The 24,850-nt window shown below is 45.1% G+C and overlaps 1 long non-coding RNA gene across 4 annotated transcripts; it reads right to left on the reverse strand.

Annotated features, from left to right (window-relative positions):
• Positions 1–6,948: 6,948 nt before the first annotated feature.
• Positions 6,949–24,829, reverse strand: LOC106043570 (uncharacterized). 4 transcript variants are annotated; one of them, XR_010833238.1, is made up of 4 exons: positions 21,219–21,619; positions 19,202–20,510; positions 18,499–18,656; positions 8,308–8,444 (listed from the first exon to the last, which is right to left on the reverse strand). It is a non-coding gene; the product is annotated as an uncharacterized lncRNA (long non-coding RNA). The 4 variants fall into 4 exon arrangements; XR_010833239.1 differs by lacking the exon at positions 21,219–21,619 and having other exon boundaries at positions 6,949–8,444; positions 18,499–18,661; positions 19,202–20,914; XR_010833237.1 differs by lacking the exon at positions 21,219–21,619 and having other exon boundaries at positions 6,950–8,444; positions 19,202–20,914.
• Positions 24,830–24,850: the final 21 nt, after the last annotated feature.

The following is a 24,850-nucleotide window of genomic DNA, read 5'->3' on the forward strand; positions in this document are numbered from 1 at the left end:
GGGAAGCCCTGGTGACTGACCAGCAGCAGAGTGTTTTACCTTAAACACTTCTAGAAAGGCCAGAAGGGACAGAAATTAATTTCTTGCCAAAAGGACAATGAAAATGAGGTAGATCTCACTCTTCCCCCAACTTCAGCAACATTTCTGGCCTTCACCCTCTCCTTTTAAATGCAGGGGTGCAAAGCTGGGTGTGAGTTTGGGGGCTTCACAAGAATCTGGTGTCTGGATCCCTTGAAAACAGCACTAATTATAAAGAAGAAGGGACGGGCTGGTCCCCGTAGCAGCCAGTACTTTGCGGCAGGGATTTCATTAGCAAGACCAGGAGTGTGTGTACTGGCCTTGAGTGACTCAAAGTCTAACCAAAACTAGCCATTGATACCCACTGCATGAAGTCAGTATTTTTAGCTTCCCTGTTGGGGAACACCTCCCTACTCCTTGCTTCATTAGGTCATTTGGAGCAGAGTGCAACCAGCCTCTCGCTGGGAAAACCAAGCCCTGAGCAAGCCAGAAATGTCTGCGTCATGCCCTGGTAGTTTCAGGTCGCTCAGGGTTTGATGTTACACAGGAACTCTCTCAGACGGGATTGAAAACGTGGGTTCTGCCAGCCAGATCAGTAATGCTCAGGTGTCCTGAGCTGGCACCGTGCACGGATTTTAGCACACCTTTGATTTGGTTGTATAGGCTGTGTCTGAGGCAGCACCCTTCCTAAGATCATTTTTCTGAAAGGCTCATGCCATCTCCACATATAAATGTGCTTGTGCTAAGAGCAAGAAGTTAGTCATTCGAGGAAAAAAAAAAAAAAAAAAAAAGGAAAAAAAACACAAACGCCTGTTCTTGGCAGCTTGTTCGTGTAAGCCTCAGATAGCAGCCCAGGGGAAAAAAAAGATGCTGTGCCTCCCTCTTGAAGTGACTCTTGATTTATGAGCTGTTTTGAGGACTCATTGTATTCACAACATGAGCACTGCCCCCTCCCTATCTCAATATGCATACTCTCAAGTAGGAACCAAAACATCCAGCGCAGGTGGAGAAATCCAGCGTCGTGCTGAGCAGCGCTGCAGCCGCAGGAATCGGGACTTCTGAAGCACTGCTGGGCAAGGAGAGCCCCTCATGGCCAGGAGATGTCACAGCACAGCTCAGACCCGCAGTGACCGAAGAGTTCCAAGGTGGGTCATCTGCAAATGCCATGGCCACAGCATAACTGATCAGTGATGGCCCGGGTTTTCAAGGGAGATCAAGTATCTACATTTACAACATACGTATATTAGATAGGTCTTGTTCCTGAAGATACTGAAACGAAGTTTTAGCGGGAATTTTCCCTGTCAGAAGATGTATTTCCGAGCAAGGGGGGGACCTGGCACGTCTGAATGCCAGCACCCAGGCAGTGTGCTCCTGTGGCTCTGCCCCCGTCCTGCATGGCGTAAGCACTCCCTGGTGCGAACAGCTCGCTGCACTCCCACGGCACACGGGGGCCTGGGGTCGCCCCGGGGGCTGCGACTGCTGCACAGTGCTGACCATGGGCTGGTGAAACACCCGTGACCGCGGGCTGGTGAAGCACGTCGTGGCCAGCTGGGGCACCAGGCAGCTCCCCGCGAGAGACATGGGGTGGGCTGAGGCTGAGGCTGACACCAACCTTTGCCTGCGAGTTAAAAGGGCTATTAAGTAAAACGCTGAGGTTATAAAAAGATATTTATTGTTAGTGTGGAGTCTATTACTATGTCATTAGTAATAATAACACACAGATAATGAATTGCACTGTTCTCCTAATGACTCGGGGTGTGGAATCATTCTTTCTAACTTCTGTTCTTCAGAAGACCACACGCCAGGCAATTAATATTGTCACTTGCATACCAAAGATCCTAACCCCACTGTGATTAGAGGAAATGAATAATTTGTCATTCATCTATACTGAGAATAAAACTAGGATATGACTGAGAACGAAATTCTTGAGTTGCAAGCTGTAATAATTAACATCCAGCAGAGAAGCGAGAGAACAGTTTAGAAAGTCCTGATCTAAAGTTCTCTCAGGGGGTCAGGAAGCCTCTCCTCCTTTCATTTTGGCTTTGGATCAGACCCTCCCTGTGAAATGTTCATGATTGTCCTCCTGTATGCTGAAAAGCAGAACAACAAAGTCTCTCTGCAAAGTACCGTGGCACCACCACCAGCAGCAGCTACACCTGGAAGCACCGAAAGGCGAGGAGCGTGCCCCTGCCCTCAGCTGGCAGGCACCACGTGAGGCCAGGGATGGGAGCTGGAAGGGGCTGGGGCGCCGGGGCACGGCCACGCTGTGCCCTGCTCCGGGGCCACCAGTAGCAATGGCACACGCCTTCTGCAGACACTGCTGCCCTGTGGCATCTGCCGGAGATTCTGTTGATATTTCATGACAAGAATTACCACCGGAGCCCGAGTGACCCTTCTCAGGCTGTGTTCCTAAATCTGAGAGCCTATAGCCACATCCGTCAGAGCTGATACCGCTACAGCTGCACTGATGGGGACCTCACTTCCACACGAAGCGCACTGCTCAGGGTGGGATCACTCCCACGAGCAATCGGTGAGCAGGACACCCGGGAGCCAGCACCCCTGTGCCACCAGGACCCTTTTACCGCTGCATGCGGGACCGCAGCCCCGCGCTGCCACCACCCAGCTGTCCCGCACCTCCCTGCTGCGGCACCTCCCTGCCTGCCTGAGGCTGCCTGAACGCCACCGACGGTGCTGCTCGGGGAGCTGAACAGTGGCTCATGATGTGGGAACTTTAAAGTTAAAAAAAGTCAAGAAGTAACCAGAAATACCTTATGTGAAGGAGGGGGGAGAGGAGGAGAGGAGGTTGGGGAGGGGGGGAGGAGGAAACAAATCACATAACTTTTATCACGGAGAAAAAACTATTAGAAATTATTATGACAGGAAATGAAGAATGAGTCATTTAGTGCAATGACATTCTTAAAATAACAGTACTTGCTTAATGTTAGCCTGGAGTTTGGAAAATGGGATTGAAAATGGATCAAGAAGTAACTGGGACAGTAAGAGATGTATAAGAAATAAATGAAGGAAATACCCTGGAGACACAATAACATATGATACATTCTGCCAACACAGAGAGAAGTGGCAGGCTGTGTTACTCGCGGGGTAGAGACGGTCAGCTCCTGTCTGTGTGTGTATTTTTGTACCTATGCATGAGAGTGCAGACAAAGAGAGCAGCTCACTTGGGCAGAGGTAGCAAAGAAGACGTAACGGGGACACAGTGCCATCAGCTAGACGTTTCTGTCTTGTCCAGCCAGCAGATATGGGGACACAGGTACGGAACAGCAGCCTGAGGTCAGCCTGGGCTGAAGGACGGAGACCCAGTGGGCACAGCTCCAAACCTGTGTCCTGCTATTCCACACCAATTTATTGTTTCTTGATTTCCCTCACTGCTGTAGTGATGGTCTGGCAATGTTCATTATCAAAATCCATTTGCTCTTTGGGGTCTGTATCTAATTAGAGATTTAGTTAAATTATTTTGGGGTGTAAACTGCACCTTTTTGCATTCCCAAGACTGTTTCAGAAGCACCTGTTCCATTACACTCTCAGGCTGTGTTTGGGAAGGCTCCTCACTGCAAGGCGGGCAGGGGTCAGGATGCACGTGTTCTCCCCCCTTAGTCTGCAAATGGGCCCTGAGGTGTTGGTTACGTCCCATAACCTGTACAACCCCCACACAGAGCAGAGACAGGTGAGGAGCACGCTGCGCGGGGGCACCTCCTGCACTGCTTCGGAGACAGTGGGCATCAGGCAACAGCCACGGCTCCTCTTTCAACCACTGTTTTAGTGTGGGGTTCTCACCAGCACTGTGTTGGAGAGCCTACAGTCACTGGTAGGTGTACTCTGTAAAAGCCCTAAACGTCTCTGTGCAGGCTGGAATAGCAAGGAGGATTAACATTGCTGCACTCAACAGCACCTTCTGGGAACATTGTTCCTAAAATACCACAGGACCTGCCCCTGAGATCCTGCTAGCACTGGTCTGTCTCCACTGGTGCCGCGTGCTTCTGTAGTCCCAGCAGGCAGGACACGTGTGCCTGATCTGAAATGTTTTCCAGGCTGTTTCAAATCTGATTTGGGCTTTTTCTAATCACTGGGTTAGAGATTCACTTCTTTAAAGTCATGAGGAAGAGTACTTCAGATCCACCTTTCATAACCTCCAAATGCACAAGGGGATTAGAGGCTTGACTGCGGTTTTCACCTGTTGCCAGCGGCTGCGCAGGGCACCATTTCGCAGCGCTCTGAAGGGCAGGTGCTGCTCTGTCTCCACAGACGGGCAGGCACTGAGTCCTGGCCGCCCCGTGCCCCTGGCAACTTTGAACTTACCCCGTGCAAAAGCATTCTGCGTGCCCAGCGAACCCGTGAGCCAAACCACGTCGCAGCCGCCGCTCCTCGCGGCCTGCACTTGGCACTTGAGCGGGGACCACACCGACAGGCCTGCTTCCAGAGGTGGGAGCAGGGATGCGCCCTGTGCTGCCGGGATTTGTGCTTTGTTTCGTTAAGAGGCAGCTGCAGATGGCACTTGATCAGAAGCATGAACCAAGCTGTGCTTACGCCAGTTTGGCAGGGAGTTAGGCCAAATTTGGGGCTTTCTGTGCCGTTCCATCTCACTCAGGCCCCACTGACGACAGTAGGAGTTGTGCATGCAAATGATGACAAGATATGACCTCCAACAAGGATGATTGGTAGCTACAATTGCCCAAGTGAAAATATAAGCAGCCAAGCTTAAAGTGCTCTGGAAGAAGTGCTGGGTCTGTCATAGCCCGACAGCGCAATCCCATTAGGTTGTAATAAAACCACACGTCTGGGACATCTTCTTTTAACTTATTTGTAATGCTATTTCTTTCTCTGAGGACACAAAGGAGAAGTGCTTTCATTGCCAGATAGGATTCCTGTGAGTTAATTCTTCCTGCCTCAGGTGGGAAGAAATCCCATTTTCAATTGTAGCTTATTTATGTTAATTCTGAGGCTTGGATTTTTTAAAATAGCAGTCCCTGGTAGCTATAGGCTACCATTTGCAAACTAGGGTGCTTCGAGTCACGCACCTTAGATCTATGTTTATCATACACTGACTTAGCTTTCCAAGGCAAAATAAATAGTTACCGTAGCAACTTTTAGCAAGTTACCGTAGTGTTTTGTGGCACTGGAAAAACATGAAAGTGCTTGTGCATTTACAGTCAGCCCAGCAGAGTCTACAAGCAGGTCTTCATAAATGTTGTTTTGGTTCTAAAGTGTTTTAAATGGAAAATGAAGATCTGATGACTATTAATAAAGTAAAAATAATTCAAATGAAGGAAGGCAGCAAGCTGAAGAGTGCCATGTGCACACCAGGTGTGGCCCAGGCAGGTGCTGGAACAGGAGCCCACAGGAAATATCTTTGGTACACATTCAGAATCATTTTGCTAAAGATTTTGTGCAGTCTGCACAAACGCAATTGTAACTGCAGCAAGGACAGATGCACTCTACACAATGCCCCCTTCCCTTCCTGGAAATAGATTCATGTTGTGACATTTTCTCTTCTTGCTACAATTTTTGTCACTGCAATGAGGTATCTGGGATTGCATTGTCTCATTTTCACATTGCTGTGCCATACTCTGTTGACCTTTTTAATATTCAGTATTTTGAATGGTTGACCATTGCACTCCTCCTCTTCCTATTAAAAGGGGAGTCTAACCTGTTGCAAAGGACCGGGGTGACCAGCCAATTGAAATGAAAAATTCTGAAAAGGTCAGATTAGTGCAGCACTCCATATATTTCACAAAATACATTAGATACTGAAAATCGTATGCCTCCTTTCTTTGACAAGGACTGTTCCAGCAGCAAAAATAAAAATAGGTACAACATCAATCTAGTGTTATGCTAACAGCAGTGCTAGGAAAATTGTGGGACTGTATAATTTATCCCATTGTTATTATGGTTTTTAGCTTCTGCTCCTTTTTGGATGGATTATTACAGAAACGCAGCAGAAAGCTTAATTTACATTTGATTCAGGAATCTATTTATGGTGCTGTTCAGGCTCCTGGCATTTTTGAGAGACTCCTCAGCTACACACTGTCTCTAGATAAAAAGGTAAAACTCATTCAAATAAGAAACATACATTTTCTGCTTCTTCAGCAACTTTAGAAACATTTTCAACACAGCCTCTGCATCAACACCATTATCAATGGGCAGCTGCTGCTCATTGTCCTGTGCATAAACAGCAAATTTAAGTCTGATTTAGCATACTCAGCCTTGCCACTGTGTAGAAAAGGAGTGAGAAGGCGGAAAGCAACGAGTGATTGTTCTGAGCCCAAACCTGACCTGATGTCCTGGCAGGGCCCAGAGCAGGGGCAGCGCCAGGCCAGCACACCGAGCGGGGTAGTCGGGGCACTTGTGCAAACAGCACAGCTGTCCTCCTCGACACGTCTGACAGAGCCACAGGGGACATGGTGGCTTCTTGCAGAGGCTGCTTACAGACACGCCCTGCACCAAAGTGAACAGCTTGACTGTATCTCTCAGTTACCTTACCTCTTACTTAGAGGTCAGGATTTCTGCTTCATAGAAATCTCCAGTACGTCCAAAATTACTTTAAGGGTTCCAGGAAAAAGAGAGATCCTAAAAACGTTACTTGGAATCTAATTTTAAAGATATACTTAACAATTTTCCCCCAAAATATTCATCTCCATCTTCGGTTTGGATTTTTTTTTTATCATTGTTTAATGACATACCAGGATTATTACTGTTACTGCCAGAAACTCATGGTCAACAGGCCATACAATAGAGTAGGTGACAGCATACTTGAAATTATCTTTTGATTCATAATTTACTTATAAATTGCTAAGGGCAGAAGTGATTGAACCTTATCAGATCATTTTTTTCCATATCTATTTGAAAAACATCAACAGTGTTTGCTTATTTGTTATTTTTCCAGGACAGCTAGTTACTGTCCAAGTGGTTTACTGTGCTCTGTAGAAATGATTCCAGCCTCAGAAAATTCAGGGTTAAAGCCCTAGTGTAATAGGTAGTTCAGAAATAAAAACACAATGAATAAATATTATTACCATTTAAATTTGATGGTTTATTAATACTATTACCTGTCACTCATATCATATGACAGCCAGGTCAGATTTTTTTTCTTTTTCTTCACAGAACCAATTTACATACTGGTTTACATATTGCTTTTGGAGATTATGCACTGAAGGTAAAGTTTTCTTTTAAGCACGAATTTTTCCAGCCTCTTAAACAAGAATAACAGGCCTGGGTCCATTTGCAACCTGACTATTTAAGAAAAAGTCAGAGAATTATTCTTTTGGTACTATAGCATATGTGTTTTCTTGTCAAAATTAAATGTTTGACACAAGGGAATAATTTGCTCGCACAAAGACAGAGTTTTCCCAGTGGCTCCTCTAGCCCAGTGGGTGCACACTGTATTACTGCACTTGTTAAAAGATTCCTCATTGTTCCACCGTGATTCATCGTCACCCGCTCCACAAACACCAGGCTGTAATTGCTCTGATAGCTGGTTACTTCCAGCTGGGTTCACATTCACTGTCATCAGCTTCAACTAGTTCAGCCTATTTCTGCACTTCCTCTCACACTCTTTTCTTCATTAAGATTGTCATGAAGCTGATTTTATTACTAAGTCCTTTTACACAGACTAAGCACTTGTTTCTTACTCTGCCATCAACAGTCATTTAATGACTTGTGCTCATCAAAAGGTTTGATGTTCCCCAAAGCTGATGAACATCACCCAAATCTTTCTTTTTTACAGTGCTTTTACTTTGCTTCTCCCCAGATAACGTAACAGAAATACTGCAGAGGGAGATTTTCAAGACTCTGTATTCTCTCCTCTTACTTTCTCCCAAGGTTTGTGCTGGAAAGGAATAGGAACTATGTACAATGAGAAGAATTAAAAACAATAATAAAATAATGACAAGAATTCTTTGACAGGACATATTGCTAAAAATTTTCTGAAATAACCTAATAGGGAACTAAAACATCAATTCATTAACCAGAAGCAGCTGTCCAATAAAACCAGATTCTAATGGCATCAGCTACTGTTCAGGCAGCTTTATTGTAGCATCATTTCCCTTCAGAGTTTGCTTTATTAAGTACATGGCATGTTTATTTTCTGAGACAGTTAATTTTTACATGCCTAAAAACTAAATTACACTCAATTTCAACTATTGGAAATGACTGAAGTGAAGATCCCTGCAAGTCAAAGCTGCTGTCAACTCTGTGACTATATGCTTCATCTCTTGCTTAGCTCTGTTTAAGGGTTTATCTCATTTCCATTTGTATTTTTCCAATGAAAGGAGTCTCGGCCTCCCTGGACGTCCTTGCGGGACCGGACTTGAACCAGCTCCTCGCAGCCCCGGGTGGTCAGCACCAGGCAGTGCCCGCAGCCCCCGCAGCCAAAGGGAGGTGGTCTCGGCTCCGTGGGCAGTGATCCAGCTCTGGAGGGGAAAAAACAGTGAGAATAAATTCAAGTCTTACGAAACCATTTGTTTTTATGCTAAAGGACTTGCTTTTATTCTCAACAATAGTATTTGTTTATGACCACCAGTAAGAAGCTTCAAGCAGCTTCCCCAGTGCTGAAGAAAGACTTGTGTGACCGCTCAGCCCCCTGACATGTTATTTGGATTGCACCGAAAGAAATACTGGGCACAACAGGAGCCAACAAACCTACTCCTTTATGGACTGCAAACCCAACTTCCAAACCTGCCAGAGAAGGAGGATCTAGGTTTGCGTTTAGAGGAATTGCTAGCATCAATATGTGTAGATTAAGACCTGTTTGATTTACTTTGCAACTTTGCATTTCCCCGCACTTTCTGCAAAATTATATTCTGTAAAAAATTGCACGTTCATTTCCTCTTCTCTGACAAGATCACAGCCTGGCCTGAGCTAAACAACTGGTTAAAAAAAAAAAAACTGGAGAATGTTAATTAGTTAAAATGCTTTTTTGCTGCAAGAAGCAACACACACTGCATGCGAGTGATTCAGTACACAGTTTTCAAAGACATATTTTTTAACCTTCATTTTCATTTTATTATTTAAGTGCTTTCAGCATTTCCACTTAGTCACCCTTTACAATGTCTCCTTGTTACAGGAAAATGACTTCTCTCTTAGCCTTTCAAACGATTAAATGCAGGGTCTCATTCCTCGGAAGTCAGCTGCATCTCTTGGGGTCTAATTGGAAGAGGAGCTGCGTTAACCAGCACAGGGACTGCAGGGGCTGCGGACAACACGTATTTTGTCTCATATCTACAGCACAACATCGTTTAACGCGATGTGTTTGTTTTTTAAGGTTACCTGAATCTTCAGTTTCTGTATATCTGTAACAAACATGCACTTTGGCATCAAGCTGACTCGTTGTTACCCTGGTCACCGCGGTGCAGCCACACCGTTCTGTCTGCTCGCAGGGTGCGGGGAGGGCCTCTCCTGCACACAGCGGCTCTGGCTGCTGAACACCACAGGCTGTTCTGTCAGAGAACTTGTGCCTGGGGGCTCTCAGAATCTTTATTCACATTCCTGGACTGCGGCACCTGTGTTCCATTTTTTTCCAGTAAGGTTTTGGGACGGGAGGAAGAAGGAGGCAGGATGACAGTGCATTTTCCTGGTGATGCTGCACTGAAGATACCCGAGGGAAGGGGAGGTTCTGTCACAAGGGCTGGAGCACTGGGACAGGGCTGTCCCGTCCCTCTCCAGCTATGCCCGGGGCTGCGCCGCCTGCATCCCTTCCAGCCCCGCCGTGCCCGGCTCGGCGCTGGGGACGGGACGGCCGCCCCGGGAGGTGTCCCGGGGAGGTGTCGGGCTGCCGGTGGCTGTCCCGGGCTGCCCGGGGAGCTGTGGGGCTGCCCGTGCCGTGGGGGGGGCCGGACCCGCACCCAGCGGTGCTTGTTAGCACTTGTTCCTGCAGGCGGGAGACGCAGCAGCTTGAAACAGTTAATTCGCTTTCCATAATCATACTTCACATCACACAAGTCTGATTAGCATAAGGAAATGCAGAAGTCAAAATGCAGAGAAAAAAATTCTGAGAAGCAGATTTGCTCTTCCCTCAGGAGTTAAAGAACAATAAAAAAAACCACGACAACTATTCTGCAATCACCCCTGCACACAGTTTACTGTTCAGTAATAGTGCTCACAAATGTCGGCGATACATTTCATCTTTTTCTCTGGCACAGCTAAATTTCTTAATAGGATGTAAGCTCAAGTCCCAATAACTGATAAAACAGACTAACCATTTTTTTTTTCTTTGACACCCTTTCCAATTATATTTTAAAATCTTCTTTGGATTCATTATATTCTGTAATCCTGCCAATTTGCATCATTTACTACGATGCCTTCCCTTTGGAAGCAACAATCCCTTACACATTCACTGCTCTGTCAAATTTATAGAACGTGGAAATGTTCAGATAATCTTTCTGAAATGGTTTTCTAGGCATTTGGTAGCCCATTTTATTTTTCTTGTACTCAGCTGAGAGTGATCAGGAAGAAATATCAATAAAACGTCATTGCATAAAAGGATCTCAAAGAGGCTGCAATTATTTACTATCTAGGCTTCATTGTACTCACACCCTACCCCTGTTATGGGAAATTACCTCTGCTTTCATGTACACACTTCGATAAATGAAGTGCAGTAAATCAGAGACCCGAGAACGACACTGGCTGTGCCTTGCATAGCACAGGCCAGTTAATAAAGATCACTCTGTTCTAATTGCAGAAGATTTCATGCAGCTTCATAACCCGTAGTTCCAGATACACCACCTACGAGATGTGAAAATCAAAATTTTATTTTATTGAGCTACTGTTGCAATTCAGCCATAGCAATTAATGACTCACAAAACAGCAATATTAATTTACTGTTGATGGCTACTACCAACCCTTACTGTTTAAGGTTAAAATCAAATTAAACACCTTAATAGATTGGAAAGAAAAATTTAAAATGCTATTGACAGGCTGCAAGTTCTGTAATGCCAAACACAAATTATGGGCATGACCTCTTTCTCTTTTTATTAATTCAATACTGTGCCCAAAATACAATACTGGTAAACATTTCAAAAAATCACTTCAAGGCAAATACTGAATGGGCTGCTATGGAGATAAGAGTCAAGAAAGCAACTGACAGCTGCATCTTTCAGGCTCAGTGTGGCTTATGCCAAATTCCATGTACTGTGTTTTAATTGAACCTAGCTCACGTTTCATACATTTTATTAACGTACCCACTAAACTACTGGAGTGTAGCAGCCAATCACAAACTAGATGAAATATTTACTCTGTGCTTCAGGGATTGAGAACTGGAAAGACAACACTTTATTGCACTCATGCAGCTCACCCCAGCTATTCCCACCCTTGGATACCACCGTACATAAGGAATGGGGCAAGAACCCCAAATCAAAACGTGCTTATGCTCACATGCTGCAAGGAAAAGCTTGTGAGCAAAGCCTTCAGACCCCATCTCCAGGGGAATGGGAAGAAGGTGGTATGAAAAACTCTTCTTGGGGGTACAAGGAGCAAGGGCCCTGGGCTGAGCGGAGCAGGAGGAGCTCAGACACCATGGGCGCAGCACAGGGTGGAGGCCAAGGGCCATGGATGCGGCAGCTCCTCCTCAGCCTCTCACTTCGTGCTGCCATCCCAGGAGGACAAGTTAACCCCATACGAGGGGGCACCACCTCTGTGCCCAGGAATGCCCACACCTCTCTTTCAAGGACCAGATTTCCAAGCACGTGTGATTTTCTTCCAATAACTGTCTAGGACAAGGGTTTTGTAGAAGCAATGAGTTAGAAGAACTTCTAATTACTTCAAATATTATTAAAATATCATTAAAAATGAAATACACACATTTGCTTATATTCTTTGCTCTTTGATTGCTTTCTGTCTTTTAAGAAGACAGGAATCTTGGCGTTTTTATAAGAATATTCATAAATAAAAGTTAGGATGATGAATCATGGCATAAGAAAAGCTGAATTTTATACCTGTAAGACTTCCATACAATGAAAGTAGTTACCCATAGGCTCTGAAAGAACACTTAGCCATCTAGAACCCACATATGAACATTAGCCAGCTAATCCTGAACTTTTCATGTTGCTCTTTCCTATTATCTATGCAAAATTAGGATGATTAGAAACAGTTGGAAACCAGAGGGGCCCTGTGGTTTTGTGTGGCTCAGCACACGGGACATCCCCAGACTCAGTGGCGGGGGACATGGGGCTTGCAGGCAGCCCCCTGACCTCCAGAGGGAGGCTGCCAGCACACAGCTGGAGCCCCGCTGGAAACACCAAGTGTCAGGGGGAGAACTGCAGGTCGGGGGGACTGCAGGCAGATGGCCAAATGAAAGGGAGAGAGAAGTTATTTCTGTAAAATGACTGTAGGTGCCAAAAAAAAGTCCCTACATGACTTATGCCATCAGTGCTACAGACGGTGTGTGTCAGCTGTGCGTGAAGCCGGTGCTTTTCCCCAGAGGGTGCTGCCGTGACGGGGAGCCCTGGTCCCCAGGCCCTGCCCCACCGAGCGGCCGCTGCGCCAGGAGGCCTCCGGCCTCGCTGCGGCCACCCTGGTGTGGCCTGAAGGCCCTGCCACGCCTGTTTTCAGAAACAAGAAATGATGGATTTCTGTTTTGAACCATGGCAGCCAAAGTGGTCATTCTTTTCACAAAACAAAGACAAACCAAGGAGATTGCTTTTCTCCCCAGCAGGAGCAGAAAAGGAGGCTGGCCCTCCCTGGGCACGCCAGAAAGGCGGCTCGGGTCTGCAGGCTGCAGAGGCCTTCCTCCGCAGCAGGTAGAACAGGCCCTGATAACGCCCTTGTGCCTCAAAACAGCGAGCCTTGTGCAAGCACAGACAAATTGCTGTCAACAAGTACTGCCATCGCTTGTGTTTCTTTCATGTGGCAAGATTTATCACGGACTATTTAGGAAAAAGGCGACTTCTGGCAGGTTGTATTTCGCAGGGGCAGAGCAGTTGAGCGCACAGGTGAGAGGTGACCTCTCCTAGCGACCCATGTGCACTCACTGCTGCGCTCACAGCCTGCCACGACCAGCACAGGATGGCACCACGGCCGTCCCGACCCTTGCCAGGAGCACCAGCCATCCCCGGCACCCTGCCAGCCGCGCTGCGTGTCCTGCACCACGACCGGGAGACGGACTGCCATGTCCCTGCGATGGGGTCACGGTGCAAACAGATACAACAGATGGGCACGACAAACATGCGGCAAAATAGATGATCACAATTAGTGTAGCAAGCAGCGGTCTGTCAAGAAACGCTACCCAAAATCTTCAAACTAAAAAAATGACTGTAGCAATATTGCCGTGGGGACGATTGATTTTGGAGTCGTTTTAGCTCCTTCCCATTTCTCCCTCTTTTCTCCCCCATCCACCTACAATTCTTGCAGTCAGGCACTGCTTGCCTTTCATGAAGCCATTGTTTCCAGTGAGTGCCCAGCCCCTTTCCCCTCATCATCCCTGAGTAGGTAACTGGAAATGTAGATAATTATAGGAAAAGGTTTTCAAACACACACATTTCCTAACTGACACATGCTCAGCTCTTGATGTGTTCTGTGCCTGTTCTCATTAAATTTTATACACAGCAAACCTGAACAAAAAGCTTGTGCAGTGTTAGGGAACAATGATTCCTTTTTGCAAGTAAAGAGGAGATTTATGGAGAAAATCACTTGAATCTGACAGTCACTGACATCAGTGCTTAGTTCATGAAAAGTGAGTGGGACCTGATGGATCCCTCTTCTTTTCATCAGAAAGCTGCTGTTTTTCTTGTCTTGGCTTAGAGTGGGAAGTGAATAATGAGCATGTTGATGATTAAAAAAATCTTACCTTTTACTTTAGCCAAAATTCTTTGCACTTATGACATGAATCATTAAAAAATTCTGATTACATACCCCAAAGCATTTCATTAAAGAATATTTTTTTCAAGCACCTTTTCTGGAAAAAAAAAGAAAAAGAAAGAAAAATCTATTCTGTGAGAACAGCAGCCACAGTAGGGGAACACAAAAGAGCCTGATTTTGAAAAGGTGACCTCCTCCTGTGCCCAGGCGACGTGAAGCATGCACACCTGCGCGCACGCTCACCATGCATCATCACTGGCACACAAATGGGAGCTACATTTATAACTAGCAATACACTGTTTGTCCAAAAAGGTACTCACTCACATTTAACACCCGCTTGATGCATGATCTTCCCTCCTTCCATTAACAATCTCTCTCTTTCAGCACAGTGCAGAGAAAGCTTGCAGGCCAGGGCTATGAGCAAGGAAATTGCCTCTAACAAATCTTCTTCTTCAAAATAGAGTACCTGAAGATTACACTTCCAAATGCCACCTCAGTGAGAAACACTGCTCAATTTTCTAGGTGTGTTAGAGTTTTATTTCAACTTCTTCTGAAGCATCAGTTAGAGCCCTGACAGGAGGCAGCAACTGCTTTGCTAAGCTATAGATGTGCCCTACGGACAGTCCTTTCTTCACAAATAGATGGTGGAATAGACACAGGAACCTAATGCTTTCTAATGATCCTTCCAGCCTTGTCCCAATTAAATAAAGGTCAGCTCCAGAGGCCAGACAGGTAGAGGCTGAATGAGAAGACAAATCAAAGCACTCTGTTTTCAGCATGCTGATTCCTCCCCATTTATTTCTGTCTGGTTTCCAAGCAATTCACTCAGAGCACGGACAGAAAGACAGCCACATAAAAACTGAGTGGTTAGAACAATACCAGGGAAGGCTTATCTTATTTGGTTATGTTTTCTGACTTAATTCCTATAAATGGCTTTTTGGAGGGGAGCTCCGTTTTCTTCTGTCACATGGAAAAGATGTGCATGTACAATTTGAATTTTTGTTAAATGACATCGCAGCAAAAATAAACTGCTCCAGTACTTTCCTGGGTGGATTTAACTTAAGCTCAGAATACTAGATCAGCTTTAAAATCTACCTAAAACTGTTGTTTCCTAATAACCTCTTTCCAAATCAGTCCAAGCTGGACGCTCCGGCTCATCAGGACCATGTGGGTTATGAGCCTTAGCTTGGAAAGTCAAAGCAACCCCAACACAGAGAAGAAAACAAGGAGGAAGGAAAATATCAGTTATGGTCACTGTCTGCTACCAAATCCCACATATATGGCTGCACCAATAGCCACCATCTCTTGGACTACGTTGTGTAATATTTGGGGACTTTTCTGAGGTTAAAGGGAGATTTGGGGATGTCCACAGGACAACTCTTTGACCTTTACAGCAACCATAGACAACAAATACCACAGGCCCCAGGGCACTGCTTGGTTCCATGAAATGGACTGTGGGGCATGCCGCTGCCACGGCCAGCTGGCCCCAGGCACCCCGCAAGGCTCCAGAGGGCTGCAGAGAGGAGGGCTCTCTGGCAGGCTTACTGTTTCTTTACGCTGCAGATAGCTGTAAATTCATGCAACAGAAATAAATCACTCTTCTTCTGTAACGCCAGTTCTTTTAACTTCCCTGGGTCAGTACCTTGGATTTCAGAGTCACTTGAATTATTTAAAATTTGAATTGACGGAATCACTTCTTTTGGTTACAGTATATTTCAGAGGTATTGTCTTTAAATCACACCTACTTGCATCATTTATTTATTTTACCATAAAAAAATATATTCACTTGTATATACACCTCCACTTTGTGTCTATACATTTGTGTAGAGATCCTTCTCCAGAGAGAACCTTGATTTGCCTGTAAGGTATGAGCAAATGCCGTGCACTGGAAGCTGAAGAGGTGACTTGGAGTGCATAAGCATCCTTCTGCAACCGGGAGCCCTTGCAGACACTTCCACGCGTCACCACCATACACGCACTGCTTGGCACAGACCCCAGCACCCCCAGGAGGATGGGGCTGTGCCCAGCAGCTACACCATCTATTAAAGAGTGGAGCAATTCCTCCTGTCCATCTCACCAGGCCCATCTGCTAAAAATAATTAGCCTCTGTCCTGTTACCTTGAAAGAAAAAAAACAGTCCCACTTCATCATTAGCCAAAGACTCTGGCTAATTGGTATTTTCCTTTGGTTGTACACGAGAAGCTTTTTGAATGATTTTGTGAAATATTTTAGCTCCACCAGGAGAGAGAATGTATAATTTATTTTGTTACTTGATAGAATTAGTTGTTCTTAGCTTGCTCTGGCAGTATAAATTGTGAATGCAATATTTTCTAGAGTGTCCTTTCTCTATGAGATTAGTAAATTTAATTTCAAATTCTGTATTCACAACTAGCGCACTGGCTGAAGGCAAGCTGTAGAACAGATGACAAAGGTTATTACATTTTTTAAATTATATTTTAAAGATGTTTAATAACTGTGGAGAAAAGACTTATGAAAATGGAAATTGTCAGATTAAAGAACAAGTTACAGTTCTTTTGAAAACGCAAAGTTATTTTTCCTGTCACCCCTTAAAGGGACAAGGTCTTGTTCTCAAGACCAAAACCCCCAGCTAAAACCAGGATTTAGCTGAATCCACAAGTATACTTTAGAAATGTATTCTAAATGCAGATACAAAAAATATATATTGATGGTCAGCAATTTCCAAATATAGTTTTAAGACTTTTGATCATTATCAACATTAAAATTCAACTCAAGTTCAAAAACATGTATGATGTTTTCCTGACTTGTGGTCAGCCCAAGAGTTAAGCTTCTAGGGTTAAGTTCTGCCTTGGTCTCGGGGCAGCGTTGCAAACATGAACAAAAAATCAGCTCCACAGGGAGAATTTACAGCTTGATCATGCAATTTTGAAATAAGTGGAAGTTTTATATGTATGAATTGGAGTAAGACTGAGCCTGTGGGGGTTTCTGTACATAACGTAGAGCCCACCCACTCCTCTGCAGGCTTCTGGTGCTCCTGAAAAGAGCAAATTCTAGTGAAAGCTGGTGGGTTTTGCTGAGTCGGCAGGTGCAACTGAAAACACACAGGAATAGATGCTGCTTCAGAAGGCAACTTGCTGGTTTCCACCTTAGTTTCAAAACATTTCCCTCTTGCCTTTGAGAATAAATGGTAACAGAGTAAGTGATAACAGGAACTCTTAGCTTCCCCAGTGGAGGCGATCTAATAGAGCACACATTGCTGGTGTTCGGCTAATTGAGGGTGTGCAGGAGCTCGGCTTGCACCCCCAGCCATAACACACCCCGCCAGCAGCCCCCACAGCCCCGGCTCTGAGCACTTCACAAGCCTTGCTAGAGCCCACGTGCTCAGTGGGGAGGCCTTTGTTCTCATTACTGCTGGTCTGCTCCTCTGAAGTGATAGATAACTGACTTATAGCCTACAAGAGAAAAAAAAAGTGTCTTTTTTGGTAATATCTTGGCTTAGAGATAATTGAGTACCCCTTATTAGAAACTCTTTGGGTTTCTCATAAGACCCTTAGAGTTTAATCATCCAACAGCCTCAGAGTTGCGCTTTGTAGCTCAACACCCCTTGCTCCCCAAAAGTACCCTTCCCACCCTGCAAACAAGATGACAAAAAAAAGGGACCTGCAAGAGCTGTTTACTGTGGATACATTTGATCCACTTTCCTGGTCACTACACGTGCCACTAGGTACTCCACTTATCCCAAGAGGAGGAAGAGTGGAACAATGGCGGAAATTGGATGTTTCAGTCAAATCACAGGCAACTGTCTTTACTCTCCTAAAATTTAAAAGCTGCTATTTGGAGGGTGTCCTCTGAAGGAAAGCAGCTATTCAGATTAGAAAGTCAAACCAACCTATACCTGAAGAGCTAGTTACAACGTATCCCACATTCTGTAACCTTATAAGTTGTACTTGGAAATTTACATAAATTTCCATTTTCTTGGTCTTTCAATTTTCTTACTGTACACATTAAGCTTGAATTATCACTTCTACCTCTACCATTGTCTAAGCCAAATACTGCTATCAATAGATTCCGATAATCACCACTTTCTTTAATTGTTTGTGGGAGTAAGGTGCAGCAAGTAGGATACTTTCTTTTAAGTGTAATACAAAACAGTTTGTACTTGTCTGTACCTGATTCATAATAAGGTCATATGAAGGTTTTACAACTATTCTTAATTAAGGAATAACATTCACATGAACAGCTGCTTTTCAAACCCCGGACATGATCATAGTTAGCATCTAGAGAGCAGCTTGCACCACGGGAAGATACAGCCCTGCTGCCAGGGGTGAAGGAGAGGCCCCTTTGCTCTGTCTGGCAAGGAAGAAGGCCTTGCCATCCTCGTGGGGACCACTCTGCGCAAACAGGAGGGCACCAGGCAGGCTCCCTCACCCCGCACACCACAGAAATTGAGCCTGAAGGAAGAGAGGCCGAGCTGACGGGCAGTCCAGCGCCCTGCCCAGCCTGGTTACCCCGGCTAGCTGCAAGCTGCTTCTCTCCGCAGAGGTTTCTTGCGAGGTTTCTCCCTGGCAGCCCCCAGACTTCCTCAGTCAGCTACTGAATGAGGAGGACATTACGATGCTGCACTGATTGCCTTGAGAACTCCTAAAAGCCTCTTCACAGCACTCTACAAAAATCAGGCATATTTGATCTACTCACAGGAGACGCACCATGAAGAGGCGGCACCAGCAAACGGAGCAGCTGCAGCTGGGGTGGCCCCCGAGGACAGCCGGAGGGCTGCAGGAGAGCTGGGGGCAGTTCCTCTGGCTGGCATCCATGGGTCAGGCTGTTTGTGGAGCTGTGCTGCCCGCCTCAACCTTCACTAGGTCAAAGTGATTTTTCCATGCAACCAAAAAAAATTAAAGTCTGTTTAGAAAAGAATGTAATATGTTTTTTTTCCCCTCCCCTTCAGAATCAACTGACTAACCAAAGTTGTCTCTGAAATGAAAAATCCTGCAGTGAAGGTACGCCAGTGTTCTAAACAAGCTGGCAACACCGGGGTTCTCGTGGCTGTGTAGGGCCATGTAGGCTTCCAGCAGGGCCACTCTGGGGACAGTACTGCTTGTCTGAGTCCCAGCTGGCCTCAGGTGTGGGAACCCAAGCATGCACGGCTCAGCAGCCTGCCTCAAAGCCCAGAAAGAGGTATAGCAACATCAGCACAGTCTACTGAATCCAGCTGAAAACGGGATGATTTACCATTTAATCATTGGGCTACATTGTGCAAAAGACTTCTGTGGCTTGATTTCAGTTGTTGTGTACAGGAGGTCCTCCATTCAATAGTAAAACCATTGTTTTTTAAAAGTAATGAAGAAACCTGGGGGAAAAAGTTTGGACTTTATGATGATAAAAATGAGGTAATTACCATTCTGATTACTGATGGCCTCCTAGGAGCCTCTGCTTGACATCGTACTCCCCATGCAGGCAGACAGCAGCCCTACTTAGTAAATATATAACTGTACAGACTGAAACCAAAGCATTACTTCTTAAAGCGAAGGGAAGTTGAATTATACTGGTGGGAACAAACTTGAGGAGAATTATTTTTAAATAAGTTTGTTAAAGGCCTAGAAAATCCATAATCAGGAAAGAAAGCTTTCAGCTAGAAGGAATACAATAAATTGCCATCTTTAATACCAATTAGAAATGGGAAAGTAATTAATAAGAAAAACTTCAGACATTACCACAGAAATCCCTGGAAGGAAGGGCTCTGACGGAGGAAGAGTTCCAGATATTTTGAATTTCAAGCCTCTAAAGGCCTGGTAAGAAAAGCAACAAGAGTGTTTGGGGGGGGTATGTTTTAACATACCAGGGATTTCAATGATGCAGAAGTACCAGAACCACATCAGCATTTCAAATGGTCCAGCCAAATGACCCACATCGCTTGTCATCAAATTAAGGCAGTGCATGCAATGCACTACACAATTAAATTCAAAGTGCTAAAAAGTCAAAAATATAGCAAATACCGATCAGCACTGCTTTACAGGTTAAACAGCCCTGATTACATTTGATATTCTGTCTGGATAAAAAAAGAAACTGCATATACTTCATATTATTATGAAATTGTTTTGCATGAGGAGCTTTATAAATGAGATCCAAAAAACTGTTTTCAGCCCTGAATACGATGGAGGTAGGGAAATGTTATTACCGAGGTTCCCCAGTGACCTCTCCTAGGTCTGATACAATTCAAAGTTCCCTTTAACAACTCGCAAGTGGCAATCAGCGCCGGCAGGACTCAGCCGGGGCACGGCAACCCGCAGGCACCCACCAGCACCACACTGCTGCTCGCCTCGGCCAGCCCTCCTCGCAGCTCCGGCTGGCCCCACACGAACCAGCCCTCCTCTTAGGGCTGTGAAGACAAAGAGGAGAGGAGATCCACAGAAATAGCTTGAGATCTAAAGAAAACATGCAGGGCAGTAACAGACCTAAAGAACTCATTAGGCTTTGGGTTTATCATCGCTGAGCAGAAAGGGGACTGGATTACAGCATCTGAATGCTTTCAAGAGAAAATACTGGGTACTACAGTGCCCTGTGAAAAACATAGCAAAAGAAACTGGTGGAAGTCAAGGCCAGACAAACAAATCCCTAGGAAAGCTAGCAGTCGTTCCTTATCCAGCACTCGGAGATGATCCACTGCTGGAGTGGTCCCAAAGGAAGCACCAAGTCCTCTTGGTCTCCTGAAATCAAAGCGAAGCAGTAGGTGAGGGAGAGCTCTGGCAATGGTACAGAAGTGAAAGGATGCGTGGAGCATAAAGATCCCAGCTGTATCAGAGGTCAGAGCACTGTTTGGCCTTTTTTGGCCACACAGAGACTAACTCTGAAATTCAGACAAGGTGTCCTGGTTCTGGTTGGAGAGCGGGAAGAGCTTGCTCAGCGCATCAGGAAATCACCTCACTGCAGACTGCTGCCGCCTGCAGCACCTCCCCTCCAACAGGAAGCTCTTCACGCCTGCTTTCAGACTAGGTCCTCAACACAAAGGTTAAAACTCCGTCCCCACTGAAGACACCTATGTCTAGTACTGGCAGAGGGCATTGCTCTGTTAGGAACCAAATATTCCTCTAAAATAGACCAACCCAAGGCATCCCTTTTAAAGTTTTTTTTTTTAATAATTATTTCCTTTTCCCTAAACACTGGTATTATCTTAATTAAGAACCACCTCTATAATCAGCACTAGCTACCATCCACTTTCACCAGACCCTTCCCCTCCCCCCCCAACCCCCCCCCCCACACACACATCCTATTTGTTGTTAGTTATAAAAATATTTTCAACCTCCTAGTCTCAGAACTCACAATTATTGAAAACTTGTCAGTAAAGCAGAAAAAGACCATTGCCTACAGGCAGATCTGGCACACAGGACTCCAGCCCAGGGGAGGCATGTACTCACAGGTCATGAGAGCATGAAGCCATCCTCACACAAAGCTAACCTCTCATCGCTGCTGATGTTTGGGCTGTTTTGCCTTGCAGCCCCTCTGTTCCCCTTGGGATGAGAGATGTACTCCATTCTGCAGACTACCATGCCGAGTTTCATGTGGCTGGTATCACAACAGCACTGTTTGCAACCCATTTCTTTTTCACATTACATTAGCAGCTCGGAGTTGTGCATGTCTGTTTTCCCCTGACAACAGCTGTTACTTGATTCCTGCAACTGGCTTGCTTCTTGCATCAGCCAAGCGTGAATAGGCATTGCGGACATAGAAAAGCATTATCACACTAGAATATACTTAGGCCACCTTCAAAAGTTGATGTAAAAAATAGTTCCACAACCTTAGATTCAAGTTTACATTTATTCATCTCATTTATTTTTTATAGCAATGTTTTTATTGGGTGTATTATAAAAAGCCTCCTACACATTTTCTCAGTGAAGTAAGTTTCCTTTGCATCATGAACAGAAGTTCTGACTTGCCTTACTCTTTAAAGAGAAACAGAATTTAGAGAGCTTTAAATGCTTAGCCAAGTTTAAAGGGTAGCCATAAGGTTTTGTAAAGCCTGTGAGAATATTAACACAAACAGTAAATAAAAAAATAAGGGTTGTTAGAAGGCTGACTTTCTCTTAAGTGTACCAATGGACTCATGAGTTAACAAGTATTAAGATATCCAGTATTGCATGTTATCTTTAGTCAGTGTACTGATGTAGCTGGGGTGCTTAGCTATCTACCAGTGTGAAACCACCACAACTGGTAGGAGTTGTTGGTTTGCTTTTTTAAAGCATGCAGTGCTTCTTAGCTTCCACAAGCTATTTCCATCAGTCCTTCTGCTCCCCTGTCCTTCAGAAAGCCAGAAAACAAATATGTTGCAAAGATTTGCAAAACACCCTGAAAACCCTGATGTTTCTTGTTGAACATTTGACACACGTTTCACCTCCACCTCTCCGCACACATCCTGGAGTGGGCTGGTAATTAAGGACTGTGGCTTGCGTGTCTGCAGCACTCAGAAGACTAAACATGCAGTCACCTCCATCTGTTAACTTCATGGAGGTCAAGCACCCACAGAACTCCTAATGTCCTCCTGAATACCTGGACTGACTACTCTTGATCACCTCCTGCCAGGCTCATCTTCTATTAATCAGCAGGAGGAGAAGGTGGTCACAGTCTGACCACACTTACTCTGTGCTGTGTTCCTCGAGTGACAAATTATTGCTGAGCAAATGCTCAAGACACACAAATTTCAAAAATGTAGGTTCAGACAATTTCTATTAATGGAGCAGTTCATTCAGTACAGGACTCATTACATGCAGATTTTTACAGCTATATCTCACCAGTTATCAGCTTCTCATTTCCTTCAGAAAATACTCCTTGCCAGCATATACCAGTCTCAGGAAACACAAGAAGTGTGTAATTAAATTCTCATTCATGGTGTTGCTCCAACTCTCCTCTCTAATTTATTACCACCCCGGGGGCCCGTGCAGGCTTTGCACTGCGGACGCCCACCTTCTGGTTGTCCCCCCAGCTGAGAGGGGAGTGGCAGTTGCCCAAAACCTTTCCTATTGCTCTGCCATCTGGTCAGGAAGCTTTTATCTGCAAACAGGGGTGTACCACCCCATGCTTTTGTTTCAAGTTATAGGAAAGAAAATTGGCTTCTTTCAGAGCCTAATAATGGGTCTGGTTTTAAGTCTGCTAAGGGCAGAAGATGAACCAATTCTCACAAAGGACGCCTGAAACTGCCTTAACCTGATGCAGAAAGGTCTTCCCTCAGAGTCCTCCAATGCAAAGCCCCAGATCACCACCTGGCCACATCTCACACTAATGGAGACAGGGTGAGACCTGAAGAGGAGGTTCAACACATTGGGTTTTTTGAAGCAACATACCCATGATGCTTCAAACCCCCACTACTCAAAATCACACAAGCTACAGCGGTGGAAGTCCAGATTACCAGTAGAAGAACGCTATCAGCCTTTTTGCATGCAAACTAAAGGACATTAACTTCTGTTCAAGCCTAGACAACATTGGTTTTAACAGGATAGAAAGCATCCAGTTCTCCCAGCATCATATTCTTCTCATAAATCAACTCTACATCTTAGATTCTCCTGGATGCACAGAAACATTTGTGCATGACCCCATTATTCCTCTAACAACAAGACCAAGCATACACTCCTCTCGGCATAACACATGTGAATACTCAGTGCATGCCATGAAATATTAAAGTATAATATGGCGATAATAAGATGAATTTAGGAAACTAGAAAACCCCATAAGTAATGAGGTTGCAGCTGGTTTCTCAGCCTGAGATTTCTGGAGCTCCATCTTGACCCTTATGGAAAAGTCTTAAAGAGTGAGTCAGCTTTTCCTGGTAATTACTGAGAGGTTTTGTGTTCCTGTAAGCAAAGCCGATCTTTGCAGAAATACACATGCTTTAATGCTGAAATACATTTGGAAACTTATTATTGTTCCACCAAACAATAGATCCCCTGAGAAGCAAAACAACATTTTCTATTTACACATCTGTACAAACTGCTGTTTAAAGAAGGAAAGGCTGATTTGCTTGATACACAGGAGAATTGGTTAGTGCTCTTACTAACCCAAGTTGTACATCACCAGGGATTAATTTGTGTTATAAGAAAAAAGCAGGATTTGGCCTTTCATCAGAGTAAGAGCTAGAGCTGTCTCCATTCTTGCTGTAAGACTTCTTCTACAGCCCCATTGACCCTCTCCAGACCTTTGTAATCTTATTTTGTATTACTATTTCTTGGAAGCAGGGAAACTGCATACTCCACAAAGCAAGTCCAGGAGTGACTAGCACAGCTTGGAAGAGCAGCACTGCAATGGAGCTGCACGGATCATGCCAGGAGGAAAGCCTTCTGCAGGAGCCCCCTCCAGCTACCGAGGGGCAAGGCTGCACAGGGCACTGCTGGAAAGGAGGCAGGGAAAGATGTCTCCACTATGGGCCCTTCACGTCACCTGGGAGGACAGGTCTGCCTTGTTGATAAACCACTTCCACACCACTGCAGACAAGGCAAGGAGCCAGTATTTTGCAGCTCCTGCTAATATAGCACTGCAGGGACCTAGTCTTCCTCTTTCCCCTTCCCATACTGAGAGCGCCACCAGATGTACTGTTACAGAACTTGCTGGAAATAACTCCTACTGAAGCTCTAGCTGATACGACATAGGTCACAGCACAAAACGCAGCATACAATAGATCTACTTAGGATATGCAACAGAAGCACAAGGATACTGCAAAAACCCTACAGGCCAAATTTAAAGTGTCTCCAGAGTATTTCAAGCACATTTTTAGGTCCAAACATACTCCAAGAATGACATTAAGTCAAGCTTGAACTATAGCTACACAATGATCCAATTTTAGTTTAGTCCCGAAGAAGACATCTATGGAGAGAGACCCGGTAAGAAACCGGAGAGAAGCCTTCACCAGTTCACACTCACCTCCTTTGGTGCCTGCCAGGCGGCTATAGCCCCACATCCTCTGCATACTGCTTACGCTGAGGCTCACCACATCACCATGCAAACACCCCACCTCTTCCCCCAGGCCGTCCTGCCTGCTCCTATAGCACATGCACCTCCTCAG

The sequence above is a fragment of the Anser cygnoides genome, chromosome 8 (genome assembly GCF_040182565.1).
Source record: "Anser cygnoides isolate HZ-2024a breed goose chromosome 8, Taihu_goose_T2T_genome, whole genome shotgun sequence".
In the NCBI taxonomy this organism is placed as follows: Eukaryota; Metazoa; Chordata; class Aves; order Anseriformes; family Anatidae; genus Anser; species Anser cygnoides.